This window comes from Procambarus clarkii, chromosome 17 (assembly GCF_040958095.1).
Source record: "Procambarus clarkii isolate CNS0578487 chromosome 17, FALCON_Pclarkii_2.0, whole genome shotgun sequence".
Taxonomy (NCBI): Eukaryota; Metazoa; Arthropoda; class Malacostraca; order Decapoda; family Cambaridae; genus Procambarus; species Procambarus clarkii.
Genome location: NC_091166.1, coordinates 5,809,952 through 5,824,994, shown reverse-complemented (window position 1 = coordinate 5,824,994; position 15,043 = coordinate 5,809,952). Strand labels below are relative to the sequence as shown.

The following is a 15,043-nucleotide window of genomic DNA, read 5'->3' as shown; positions in this document are numbered from 1 at the left end:
CCTTGTAAAGTTATCATAAAACTTGGAATAAGACGGTAAGCATGCTTTACTTATGAAAATATACAAACAAATCAACAAAAACATTTTAACATAAAAAACATAAACATAACATAAAGTAATTGCATGCATGGGAGTTAACTGGAACTCTGTAATATTGCATACATGAACCTTAAGGTACAAACCCAGTGTATTTACTCATGCAGTTCTTTCCTAAATCTAAATTTTTCCAATTTTTACACTTTGTTTCGAGTTCTGTCTTGTGTTGCTACTTTTAATGCCCCATTAATGTCCCCTTTGTTATGTCCATTCATCCCATTGTGCACCTCTACCATATGTCACTCCTAATTCTTTGCTTTTCTAGAGAATGTAATATAAGCTTTGACAATCTTTCTTCATATGACAGGTTAACAGGTAGAACAAAGATTACCATTTATATATGGATAACTATTATAAGTCGGTTTGAATGAGTGAATTGCTGCTTGAAGATAGGTATATACACCTGTGGTACTATCAGATTGCATCGTGGTGAGCCTAAAAGCCTTCAGATCCAAGCAAAGGGTAAAATGCCAGCAGATACAATTGCGAACACATTGATACCAAAATGAAAGACATATGACGAGAATTGAGGTAACCAAAGTGAAAAGAGTGTTCACATTACATTGCACTAGAGTGCTCCCGGGTTACTTTCTCTCACTTTCTCTGTTTTGTGCGGATGGTACACCTTGCTTTTGGAGTTTATATGCATTTAAACCTGTAGATAATTCTATTGCTAACACATTGATACCAAAATGAAAGACCTAGGATGAAAATTGGGGTGACCAAAATGAAAAGAGTGTATACATTTTATCGCTCTTGTGCGCTCCCTGGTAACACACTCTCGCTTACTCTGTTTGTTGCGGATGGTAAGCCGGGCTTTTGGAGTTTATATGCCTTTAGTCCTGTAGAGAATTCTATTGCGAACACATTGATGCCAAATTGAAAAAACTAGGATGAGAATTGAGGTAACAAAGTTGAAAAGGGTATACACTTTTCAGTATTATCACACTCTCTAATGTAATGAGAGTTGCCTGAGGGTGGCTCAGCTTTCTTTTTCTGGTACCCTTGGCCTACATTCATCTTGTCGGCGGGTGGAGCGCGCTGCTGTCTTTGACATTATATGCACATAGTTCTGTTGGGAATTCTATTGCGAACGCATTGATACCAAAATGAAAGACATAGGACGAGAATTAAGGTGACAAAGTTGAAAAGAGTATACACTTTTCAGTATTTCCGCACACTACCAGGGAATGTCCAAACAAAAATGGAGAGAGTGGAGGGGTAACTTGCCCAAAACGCGAAAGTGTTTGGGGAGATTAACTTTCGTTCAATACTATTATGCAAAAGGAGCCACACATCTATAGTTCATCCAATAAAATCAGCAGACTTCTAGATGTTACTACTGCTCGGCTTAGACTCGGTTACAAGTATTTCTGGGAATTCTCATTATCTGCCGATGTAGACCTGACCAAATGTTAACTGTCAACAAAATTATTTGCACACCCCTTCGTCACTATGTGATAGTGAATTCAGAGACAATTCTATAACCAATGTACCAACGATGTGTCAATATTTCATTCAAAATGATCTGGTACCAGAAATTTTAGCCAAATATCCCCAGTTTGCTAACTGTAAGTAGTAACTAAGTGATTGTAACCTATCCACCGCTGCCCACTGGATGGGGAGCGGTGTGCAGGACAAACATATCAATTGTGACACTAGCTCTCCACATATGTCAGTTGCTTAATTTAGAAACTGTACTTGTGATCGATCTCGAACCTATTGTTGATGTGACGACTTATACTGAATTTTGTAACTAGCTCATCAAGATTGTAACTTGCTTAGCTAAATGAATTGTTGGGTTCAGTCCCTGAGCCCATTATGTGCCTCTGCAACCCTTTCCACTACCGCCCACAAGATGGGTATGGGGTGCATAATAAATGAACTAAACTAACTTTAAGGCATCCTGAAAGAAAGCTTGGAGGGCTTGAAAAATTGCAGAACGAAGCCTTGAGGATAATCCTTGGGTGCCTTCGTACCACAAAGATACTTAATATGAGAAAGGAACTTAATATTCCGAGCGTTGTTTATCGTGTTACTGAAAATAACTGTCAAATTGGTATAAAAATGCTTAGGCTAGCTCATCCTAACCGTTGCACAGAAGCCCTCCAGAATTTCTTTATTGAATGTAAACATTGTTTCAAATAGATAAATAAAATTGGAACTGAACTCAGAAAGTATCAGATTTATAATTTGTACCAAGAGAGACAACAATAGCACTTTCCTGCACTGTAGGAAATTACACCCTTTTCAATTTTAATCCCTCCCTTTCCATCAAAGGAGCAAATTAGAGATCAGTCCCAGCTTTGTCTTGAGGCAAAGCTCAACGTCTTAAGCCATATTGATGCTCTGTCCACAGAGCATTCTCTCTCTCAAATCATATACACTGAAGGTTTCCTACAGCGCCCAACGGGTGCAGCTGGAAGTGCAGTTGTCCTGGCAATAGGATATGACTTATATTTTGAGTGGGGAGTCCGTATAAACAACTGGGCCTCTACCCTTCAGACTGAACTATTTGCCTTGCTCCTTGCACTGAAATGTGTACAAGTATCCAAACTTGATACATTAGTTGTAAGTGACTCTTTATCATCCTTAATTGCTCTCAACTCTTTAAGACATAACTGTAACATGCTTGTGTCTGAAGCTAGACACAAATACAATAACAACTTGAGGAACCTTATCATAAACAATAATCTCAACAAAAATCACATAGTTCTCAGAGGTGATTTCAATATTGACCTAGGGCTACAAAATAACCCTCAAGTAGACTGTTTCCTCAACAGCATGAATTCCTGTATGCTCATCCCCGCAATCACCAGGCCCACCCGAGTCACTCAAACATCTGCGACTACCCTGGATCACTGATGGACCAACATAACAGCTCCTCTTACATCAAGTATAATCACTGACAGAACAACTGACCACTATCCTACCTTCCTTGTAGCGAACATGGCCATAACACCACCAGGTAACAAGAAAATTACCTTTAGGTTACAATGTGAAGCGGCAATAGGCAATCTCACAAATGCCCTCCACAATGTAAACTGGAAATCTAAATTTATCAATACACAGGATAATAATTCGTTAACTAGCCTCTTTCCAAAATTTAAAGCCTTTACAATACTTATTGTCCTCTCCTCACCAAGCAAGTAACTGGCAAAAAGGTTAAATAATCCCTGGCTCACTAATGGCATACTTAAAGCAATCGACAAGAAACATGAATATGAAAAAAAACTTAGGATTGGCCTAGTTGGAAAAGAAGTAGTTAAGAGGTATGCATCAGTGCTTACCAGTATAATAAGAGCAAAGCGTTCCTATTACGAGAATAGATTCAAAGAAGCAAAAGGCAACATAAAAAGCACATGGAGAGCCATCTCTACCATCCTAGGAGCTAAACAACATTTACATAATAAGATAAAAATCTCCAAGGATGGTTATACACCTGCAACAGATCTTGAAACAGCAACTGAATTTAATAGCTTCTTTTCATCGTTTGGTGCTCACCTTGCCCGAAAAATCCCAGAGACTCAGACATATGTTACCACATATCTTTCACGCAGCTATCCAAACTCTCTTCTCCTCTCTCCGGTCAGCCCTACAGATGTTGTGTCCATCATTCACTCGCTAAAAACCAAAGCTGGGAACATTAGTGAAATACCATCGATGGTACACAGGCGTGCCTCCCATGCCCTTGCACCATCCATAGCACTGCTGTTCAACAAATCCCTAGAGTGTCATACCTTCCCTGATATCCTTAAAAAAGCAAGAGTAACGCCAGTTCATAAAGGAGGTAACACGGCAGACATAAATAATTACAGACCCATATCGAATCTACCTATATTATCAAAATTATTTTTTTTTTTTTACAAACAGCTCTACTCCAATCTTGTAAAATTCAATATACTAAGTCCCTGTCAGTTTGGCTTCCGCTCCCAAAAGAGTACCAATGATGCTATTGTTAGTCTGCTTGACTTAATCTTCTCAGCCCTTGACAAAAGTGAGTTTCCAATTGAACTCTTCATCGGCCTGAGAAAGGCCTTTGATACTGTTAACCATAACTACCTCTTACTTAAATTCCACCATTATGGAATCCGTGGCCTTGCCCTAAACTATATCCGATCCTATCTTAGTAACAGACACCAATATGAAGCCATCAATGATATAACCTCTCCCACTCTACCACTTAATTACCGTAAAGGTGCCACAGAGCAGCATCCTAGGACCCTCCTGTTTCTTATATACATCAATGATCTCCCTAATGTCTCTAACATACTTAAACCTATATTGTTGGCTGATGATACTACTCATCTACTCTGACCCCAACCCACTCCTGTTAAATAATGTTGTAAACAATTAATTAAAAAAAGTCTACTTGTGGATGTCAACCAACAAACCTCACACAAAACATAGAAAAGACCTACTATATCTTATTTGGAAACAAATCAACAAATGCAATTCAGCTTCAGATAGATAATGTAAACATTAGCAATAAAAATGATGGAAAGTTTCTTAGCCTATACTTAGACAAGAGACTCAACTTCCGCACCCATATACAACACATAACTAAAAAGGTTTCTAAAACAGTTGGTATACTGTTTAAGATCAGATATTATGTACCCTACTCTGCTCTCCTCTCACTCTATTATGCACTTATCTATCCCTATCATTCTTATGGCGTTTGTGCTTGGGGTTCAACCTCTGCAAACTACCTCAAGCCCATCATCATCCAGTAAAAATCTGCTATCAGGACAATAACTAACTCTACCTTCAGACAACACACAGCTCCCTTGTTCAAATCCTTAAACATGCTAAACAAATTCACTCCATACATTCTCCTGTGTAAATTACGTTTATAAAGCCCTTTTTCTAACTGCAAACCCTGTTCTGAAACTCTTCCTGGACAGATGTAATAGAACACATGGCCACGTCCCCACCAGACATAAATATCTCTTTGATATCCCCAGAGTCAAACTTAATCTATGTAAACACTCTATGTAAATAAAGGGACCTAGTTTATGGAACTCACTCCCTTATAATGATTTGAAAAGCTGTCCAACTTCTGCCATATTCAAAAATAAAACCAAAAAGTACCTGTAGTACTTTTTAAGTACGAGGGAGTAATGCGCAAAGCGTCCCTCACCTGTGACGTCACAGCGTCAACTGACGCCATATCAACACATCGGCCATTTTGTCGTCAGTTCAGTCATGGCGAGGACTAACCCTTCATGCAAACTGCACCTACTATCAAGAAGAAGAAGATTTTGTGTTCCACCGATAGTATTATCGTAAGTAAGCACTTATATTTTATATTTTATTAAATTAATTGATTCTATTTTTCTGTAATAAAGGTCCAAAGGGTTGTTAAGGAACAAGGGTGTACCGATACCGACGCTCAGTGCGCTCAACTCACACCAAAGTATCACCTGTGTAGCTTCTGTAATTAGTGTTAATTAGTTATGCTATAAGATAATGAAGCGAGTATAAGATTAACTCGCTACAAGGGTACTGTGTTGGGAGGTGAGGGCTGTTACTGGTGTCTGTGGGGATGTGAGGACTTGTACCAACCACTATCACCACCAGTACCTTGTCTTGCACCCTGCTTAGTTTTCCTATTGAGATATGAAGTATTATTGCATTCATATAATTATTCATTCATTGTCATTACTATTTTTATGGGCTATGTTCTGTTACCCTAATGCTTTTTACCCCTGGGCATGTCCATTTACTCTCCAGCCCTTCACAAGCCACTGCTGCACCCCCTCCATGCCCATACTTACTGTGCTTATTCTTACAGGACTGCACTGCATTATGTGGTGCTCACTGCCTGGACACCTTGATACATGCATTATAGGGTTCTGGTAGTTGTTCTACTCACCAAGCCCTTCCAAGGCCAGGCTTGACATGTGAGAGCTTGATCCAACAGGCTGTTGCTTGGACAGGCCCCTCAGGCCCACATATCCACCACAGCCTTGTTTGTCCGGCACTTCAAAATCAAATGTTTATTTACGTAAGGTACATACATATTTTTAGGTAAGGTACTCTTTATTTGGGTAAATTTATCTTCGTAGTATTTAGCTTTGGCTCGTCTAATTATCTTGGATAGCAATAACGAGTAATTCTTTGAGAATTCTTTGGAGACAATTCCTAACCTATACTTCTCCCAACCTATACTTCTTCTCAAGGTCATCTTCACTTCTTGAAGATGTTCAGGTTTTCTCTTGAAGATGTCGACGGTTGTTCCAGCAATACTGTATTTCATTTATTGCTGAAAACCTGTTTTCAGCCATAAAAAAATAATCCTGAATCCAGAAAAAAATCCCTTTTGTATCGTCTGGAAATTTTCAAATATTGCTGATCAAACCTGAGTCTAAATTATTTGTATATATTATGAATTACAGAGGTCCCAGGACAGGGTTTTTAGGCACTCCACTTACATTTTCCCACTCTGACTTAACCCCCATTTATACAAACTCAGTCTTATCTTTTAGCTAATAATTTATTGTACACACCATACTCAGCCTGTGTAGGGTAGTTTATTGTGCATGTGTAGTATATATATTTGTGTAGTATATTTGGTATATTTAATGCCTCTAACCTCTCCTCATAGTTCTTGTCCTTCAGTTCTGGGAGCCACTTAGTAGCATGTCTTTGCACCTTTTCCAGTTTGTTTATGTGCTTCTTAAGATATGGGCACCATACAACCGCTGCATATTCCAACTTTGGTCTAACAAAAGTCGTGAACAATTTCTTGAGTATTTCGCCATCCATGCATTTAAAAGCTCTGAATATTATCCTTTACCTGCAATTGGTTGTTGCTGTATTTATAGAATATGATTTGTTCTACTTTACATTTGTTTGTTCCTTTTTTTCAAAATTTCTTTCTGCCTCTCTCCTCACTGCCGTGTAGTTGTTTCTCTTTGTATTACTGGTATGTTTGGGGGTTTGGCCTCTTCGTATATTGATTCCATTTTTGTGTCTTTTGGTCTCTGTCCGTCTTGAAATTTCAGTTGAACAAATCCTGTTTCCTAGTTCTGCATCTTTGTTTTGGTATAAATGTTTTTGTTCCTTTATCATATATTTCACAAAATTGACATACTGTGCATTAATTCATCTCAATTACTTCCTTTCCTAACAGCAAGCCTTTCCAGTAAAATTCTTTGAATTCTTTTCTGACTTCCAGCCTAATGTTTGTTTTATCCTAGTGTGTATGATGCCTAGCGTGTGTCTGGTGCCTGTTGTGTTAAACCGAAGATAAATGCATAAGTATAGGTCAGTAATTTCTCCAGCTTTGAAAGGGGCTTTCATTATGCAGCAGTATTCCACTCTAGAGAGCACTAGCGTCTTGAAAACTATCATCATCGGTATAGCATCTCTAGTGTGAAAAGTTCTTGTTATCTATCCTGTCATTTTTCTTGCAGTTGTGACGGCTACTTTATTGTGTTCTTTAAATGTAAGGCCTTCTGACATCAGTACACCCAAATCCTTTACGTTGCTTTTCCGTTCAATGTTATGATTTGACTGAGTTTTGTAAGTGGTTTCCGTTTTTATATTTTTTATTTTTTCCGTAGCGCATGAGCTGAAACTTATGTTCGTTAATCACCATGTTATTTTCTGTAGCCCATAGAAAGACCTGATTTACATCTGATTGGAGGTTTGCCGTGTCCTCTATGTTGCCTACTCTCGTGAAGATTCTAGTGTCATCTGCAAAGGATGATCAAGTACTATAGGTTGTGTCCTTGTCTATGTCCGATATGAGGATGAGAAAAAGTATTGGAGCAAGCACAGTACGCTTGGGGACTGAGCTCTTTACGGTTGATGGTCCAGATTTTATTTTGTTGACTACTACACATTGGGTTCTATTAGTCAGGAAGTTGTATATCCATCTGCCTATTTTTCCGGTAATTCCTTTTGAACGCATTTTATGTGCAATAACACAATGGTCACATATGTCAAAGGCTTTTTTTTGTCAAAGCGTTTTGTTTGTCTTCCATGGCATCTAGTGCCATGTCAGAGTGGTCCAGCAACTGTGATAGGCAAGAGCGCCCTGTTCTGAAACCATGTTGTCTGGGGTTATGGAGATGCTGTGATTCCATGTATTTTGTGATCTTACTTCTTAGCATTCTCTCAAAGATTTTTATGATGTGCGATGTTAGTGCTATCGGTCTGTAGTTTTTTGCCTCTGCCTTATTTCCTCCTTTATGGGGCGGTGCTATCTCTGCTGTTTTTAGTATGTCAGGGACAATGCCAGTATCTTGGCTTTGTCTCCAAAGAATGTGAAGGGCCTGCGATAACGTTTTTTACAGTTCTTGATGAATATAGAGTTCCAAGAGTCAGGGCCTGGTGCAGAGTGCATAGGCATACTGTCTATGGCTTCTTCAAAATCCAGTGGGGATAGGATCACATCTGATTTATGATTTGATGTTGGTATCATATCCATGAAAAATTCATTTGGGTTATCAATCAGATGGATGGAGAGCTACACTCGTGGTGTCCCATTTTCCCAGCACTCTTTGTCATATAATGCTTTGAAACTTTTGACGGATTTGGCCTCCACCACCTTCTCACCTAACATGTTCCAACCGTTTACCATTCTGTTTGCAAAAGTGAATTGTCTTACATTTCTTCGGCATCTTTGTTTAGTTCGTTTAAATCTATAACCTCTTGTTCTTGAAATTCCAGGTCTCGGGAAATCTTCCCTATCAAGTTTATCAATTCCTGTTACTGTTTTGTACGTAGTGATCATATCTCCTCTTTTCCTTCTGTCTTCTAGTTTGGAATATTTAATGCCTCTAATGTCTCCTCATAAATCCTGCCCTTCAGTTTTGGTATGAATGTTTGTGTGCCTTCATCGTATATTTTGCAAAATATGGAATACATCTCATTTACTTTACTTTAAGAATATGGTTCGATCAATTAAAAACCCTCTTGTTCAAATTGCAAAGAGACTGAAAGAGATGCAGCATGCTCAATGGATTATATATTAGTGATTATTATTAGGATTATATATTAGTGAATCATATTAGTGATTCAATTATTATGGTCATAAAACAATAAACAAATAGTTTTGGTGTTATTACACTCTATTCACAGGTTATATATAAGTATCTGCATGTTTTGTTCACCATTACAAACCACTAAGTTGGTTTGATTTTTGTTGAGATTGTTATTTATGATAAGATTCCTTACGTTATCTGAGAATGAAGCTATGTCGGTATTGGGAAATCTATAGATGGCACTTATAGTCAAGGAGGATTTAAGGGATTTACTGGAGAACTTGGCAAAGGTATATTCACAATAGTCGTCTCTATTACTAATGAGACTATTGCAGATGAAGGTATCTTTGTAAGATATTGCTATGCCACCTCCTTTTTTTATTAGGCCTGCAGTTGTGAATGGCTTTATTATCAGCCAAGTTGTAGCATACAACATAGCATATATATGTATATGGCATACATATATATATATATATATATACACATATATATATATATATATATATATATATATATATATATATATATATATATATATATATATATATATATATATATATATATATATATATGTTATGTTACAACATAACAGGCCAATTACACTGGATTAATCTTTGTGTTTAGATAGGAGATGCCTCGTATGGGCCAATAAGCCTTCTGCAGCCCCTATGTTTATCCCTTATGTATCCCCCCATGTTTTCACCTTCATTGTATTATCACCTGACCTAATGCGGGTATAAAATCAACTAATATATATATATATATATATATATATATATATATATATATATATATATATATATATATATATATATATATATATATATATATATATATATATATATATATTCAAAATTCGTCAGTGTACTACATTTTTGTTGTTGCTTTTAGGTGATGCTTTTAACCAGTGTACGTGGGTCTGATTGTGCAACCACAGTTCGAAGAATAATGAAGATATGAACAAACGGCCTGTGGTCACTATACAGTCTGGAAGGGCAAAAGAAGAAATTGGCATTTCTACAAAAACAAGAACTATATAATGTTATTTTAAGTAAGTAACCAAAAAATTAAATAATTTTTTTAAAGTTTAAAATTCACTTAAAAATGTAAATTTTAAGTTAAAAAATTTTAACCAAAAAACTTAATATTTTTCATATTTGGAACCATTCCATAATCCCAAGCATAAATGATTATATTTCTATCACTTGCTCTTAAGATTGTTTCATTTAATAGAGGTTGGGCATAATTGTTCTCTGCTGCTAATAGAACTGACTGACTTAGCTATAGGAAAATGTAAACTTAATTGGTTTATCCATTACAGTATTTTGCAGTTTATTTCATGATCCTGTGCTTAATACTTGCATAAATAGTAGATTACAAAATGCATTTTTATATCATTAGTATTGAATAATAATAATGCAAATAATTGACTTATAAATGATGTACAATTAATTGGTAGGTGATATTATATTATTAATATTTTTTCATTCTTGCAAAGCCTTAACAAAGTCATTAACATGTTAATATAAACTTGATCACCTTCCACTTATTTTCTCATGTGCTACCTACATGTACAAAACCTTATTCCTAAATGCATATTTTGTTCTGAAACTTGTCCTTTATATGTTGTGTATCACCATCTCTGGAGAGTTTTATCTGATTGATGTATAAATTACTTTTAATTTTACAGAATATTATTGTTATACTGAATTTATTATTATATAAATAACTTAATTTTACAGAATCATCTATCAACACACATCCACAAGTTGAGGAGGAGGATGTGACCTTCCAGATGTCTGAAGTACTGAAACAGGCACCAAACAGGCCTGGTGGATCTAGGTACAAGGTAAAATAATTTAAATTTTTTTTTTTTTTTACTAATTGTCCGATATATATATATATATATATATATATATATATATATATATATATATATATATATATATATATATATATATATATATATATATATATATATATATATATATATATATATATATATATATATATATATATATATATATATATATATATATATATATAATATGTATGTGTGTGTGTGTGTGTGTAATTACCTAAGTGTAGTTAAAGGATGAGACCGTCTTCCCAGCACTCTTTGTCATATAACGCTTTGAAACTACTGACAGTCTTGGCCTCCACCACCTTCTCACCTAACTTGTTCCAACCGTCTACCACTCTATTTGCGAAAGTGAATTTTCTTATATTTCTTTAGCATCTGTGTTAAGCTAGTTTCAATCTATGACCTCCTGTTCTTGAAGTTCCAGGTCTCAGGAAATCTTCCCTGTCGGTTTTATCAATTCCTGTTACTATTTTGTATGTAGTGATCATATCACCTCTTCTGTCTTTTAGTTTTGGCATATTTAATGCCTCTAACGTCTCCTCGTAGCTCTTGCCCTTCAGTTCTGGGAGCCACTTAGTAGCATGTCTTTGCACCTTTTCCAGTTTGTTGATGTGCTTCTTAAGATATGGGCCAACTTCTGTTGTTGGGCACCACACAACAGCTGCATATTCTAGCTTTGGCGTAACAAAAGTCATGAACAATTTCTTTAGTATATCACCATCCATGTATTTAAACGCAATTCTAAAGTTAGAAAGCGTAGCATAGGCTCCTCGCACAATATTCTTTATGTGGTCCTCAGGTGATAGTTTTCTATCTAGAACCACCCCTAGATCTCTTTCTTTATCAGAATTCTTTAAAGATTTCTCACATAATGTATAGGTTGTGTGGGGTCTATGTTCTCCTGTTCCACATTCCATAACATGGCATTTATTAACATTAAATTCCATTTGCCAAGTGGTGCTCCATATACTTATTTTATCCAGGTTTTCTTGAAGGGCATGACAATCATCTAAATTTCTTATCCTTCCTATTATCTTAGCATCATCAGCAAACATGTTCATGTAATTCTGTATACCAACTGGTAGATCATTTATGTAGACAATAAACATCACTGGTGCAAGAACTGAACCCTGTGGTACTCCACTTGTGACATTTCTCCAGTCCGATACATTGCCTCTGATTACTGCCCTCATTTTTCTATGTCAGAAAATTTTTCATCCATATTAGAAGCTTACCTGTCACCCCTCCAATATTTTCCAGTTTCCAGAACAACCTCTCTATGTGGAACTGTCGAATGCCTTTTTTAGGTCCAAATAGATGCAGTCAACCCAACCATCTCTTTCCTGTAATATCTGTTGCTCGATCATAGAAACTGAGTAAATTCGATACACAGGATCTTCCAAATCGAAAACCATACTGTCTGTCTGAAATTATATCATTTCTCTCCAGGTGTTCTACCCATTTAGTTTTAATTATTTTTTCCAATATTCCAATTCCAATTTTTTCCAATAATGTGTGTGTGTGTGTATGTATATTTGTGTTGTTGAATATGACCGAAAGTCAGTCTTTCTGCCCCTCTCCTTACTGCTATTGTTGTTTCTCGCATCTTTGTATTGCTTGTATGTTTGGGCAATTTTTCCCCTTTTCCTAGTTCTGCATCTCTGCTTTAGTATAAATTTTGTTGTGCCATTATCATATATTTCACAAAACTTGACATACATCTCATTTACTTCATGTCCTAACAGCAAGTGTTTGTCAAATTCCTTAAGGAAATATCTGAGTTCCCCATAATGACCTCTCCACAAGTCAGGTTTTTCAACTGCTTCAAGCTCATTTTCTTCCAGATTATAATGCATTGCATACTTTATTCCCAAAAAGACATGGTCACTTTTACCCAAGTGACCATGTCACTTGGGTAAAAGGAGGGAGGTACTGAAAGGAGGAAAAGGGAGGTACCAAAGGAGGGAGGTACTGAATGATAAATATATCTTTCTCTTTCCTGGTAAATATAATATCCAGCATGGAGGGAACATCCCCTTCCCTCATCCTCGTAGCTTGTTTAACATGTAGAAACATGAATGTTTACAGGGTGAGGTTTACGAAATTATATATATATATATATATATATATATATATAATTGGTCTCTGGTCTCTCTCTCTCTATATATATATACATATATATATATATATATATATATATATATATATATATATATATATATATATATATATATATAAAGTTTGTGTGTGTAATTTATATAAATAAATAATTAAATATTAATTTTGTTAATATCTTTTCAGGGAAAACTTGCAAGTACAATTCGTATACAAGAGGGGCAACAAGAGCCAGAGGATGTCTACTAAGAAAATATATAAGTCTTTATCCTCACACTCTTGATATATGGTCTTCTCTGGTCTCTCTATTTTCTCTCCTCACAAATGACCCTTTTTTTTTATTTCTTTTACGTTTCTCTCCTGTTTTTCTTGTCTTTTAATCTCTCCTTTCCTCCTCTCTTCTAACACCTCTCGTTTCCTGTCTCTTCTAGCTTCTCTCTTCCTTTACTTTTTATATTTGTGGTATTCATTTATGTCATTTTTATCTTGTATATTTTTCTTGTATCTTTTTCTTATCTTGTGTTTCTCTTCCCCTTCTCTTCAATGATTTCTCATTTCACTCCTCTCTCTGTTGTTTCTGTTCTGTCTTCTCTATCCTTGCCTTAATTTTGTTCTGTCTCCTCTTTTGTTGTGTGTGTGTCTTTCTGTCTCTGTCTGTCTCTCTCTCTCTCTCTCTCTCTCTCGCTCTCTCTCGCTCTCTCTCTCTGGCTCTCTTGCTCTCTCTCTCTCTCTCTGGCTCTCTCTCTCTGGCTCTCTCTCTCTCGCTCTCTCTCTCTCGCTCTCTCTGGCTCTCTTGCTCTCTCGCTCTCTCTCTCTGGCTCTCTTGCTCTCTCTCGCTCTCTCTGGCTCTCTCTCTCTCTCTGGCTCTCTCTCTCTGGCTCGCTCTCTCTGGCTCTCTCTCTCTCTCTGGCTCTGGCTCTTTCTTTCTGGCTCTCTCTCTCTCTTTCTGGCTCTCTCTCTCTCTCTCTGGCTCTCTCGCTCTGGCTCTCTCTCTCTGGCTCTGTCTCTCTCTCTCTCTCTCTCTCTCTCTCTCTCTCTCTGGCTCTCTCGCTCTCTCTGGCTCTTTCGCTCTCTGGCTCTCTCTCTCTCTCTCTCTCTCTCTCTCTGGCTCTCTCTCTGGCTCTCTCTCTCTCTCTCTCTCTGGCTCTCTCTCTCTCTGGCTCTCTCACTCTGGCTCTCTCTCTCTCTCACTCTGGCTCTCTCTCTCTCACTCTCTGGCTCTCTCTCTCTGACTCTCTCTCTGGCTCATGCTCTCTCTCTCTCTGGCTCTCGCTCTCTCTCTCTGGCTCTGGGTCTCTCTCTCTGGCTCTCATATTTCATTTGATTTAAAAATGTCTGAGATTTTTTACTTAATCTAAGTTATATTGCATGGTGCTAATATGAATATTATACATGACTGTTTTTTCTTTTCTTTCTCTTTCTCCCTTTCTTTCTTTCTCTTTCTTTCCTTCTCTCTCTTTTTCTTTCTCTTTCTACATGAATATTATACTTGACTGTGTTTACATTCACTTGTAGATTTTTATTTTTAGTTAATTAGTCCTAAACTTTTGATTAATAGATTTTTATTATTAGTCATAGAAAAACTATAGTGTTATATGTATACTCGGAAAATTTTACTTGTTTTAGTTTTAAGTAACAATAACTGCTTATTACGTCAGACTGATCTCAGCATGACATGAATCACAGGCTGCTTGATCACAAAATCTATTGTGTTCACATATTGCATATATAGATTTTTAAATTTTTACTTTTATATTGTTATAGATATAGTCTATATATTTCGAGCTATTACATATATTTTGTTGTATTACTCATTCTTAATTAAATAAATATAATATTTTAATTATCTTTTTGTACCCTATTTATTTGTAATTTACACATACATATATAGGATGTCCATTTCTTTCTCAGATATGTCTTCTTTCTTTCTCTCCCTTTCTATTTCAGATATGAATTAAAAAATTATTATACCCTA

At 36.3% G+C, this 15,043-nt stretch overlaps 1 long non-coding RNA gene across 1 annotated transcript; it reads left to right on the top strand.

Moving 5' to 3' along the window:
* The first annotated feature begins 4,842 nt into the window (after positions 1–4,842).
* Positions 4,843–14,010, top strand: LOC138365492 (uncharacterized). Its single transcript, XR_011228845.1, has 4 exons — positions 4,843–5,381; positions 9,981–10,140; positions 10,832–10,938; positions 13,255–14,010. It is a non-coding gene; the product is annotated as an uncharacterized lncRNA (long non-coding RNA).
* Positions 14,011–15,043: the final 1,033 nt, after the last annotated feature.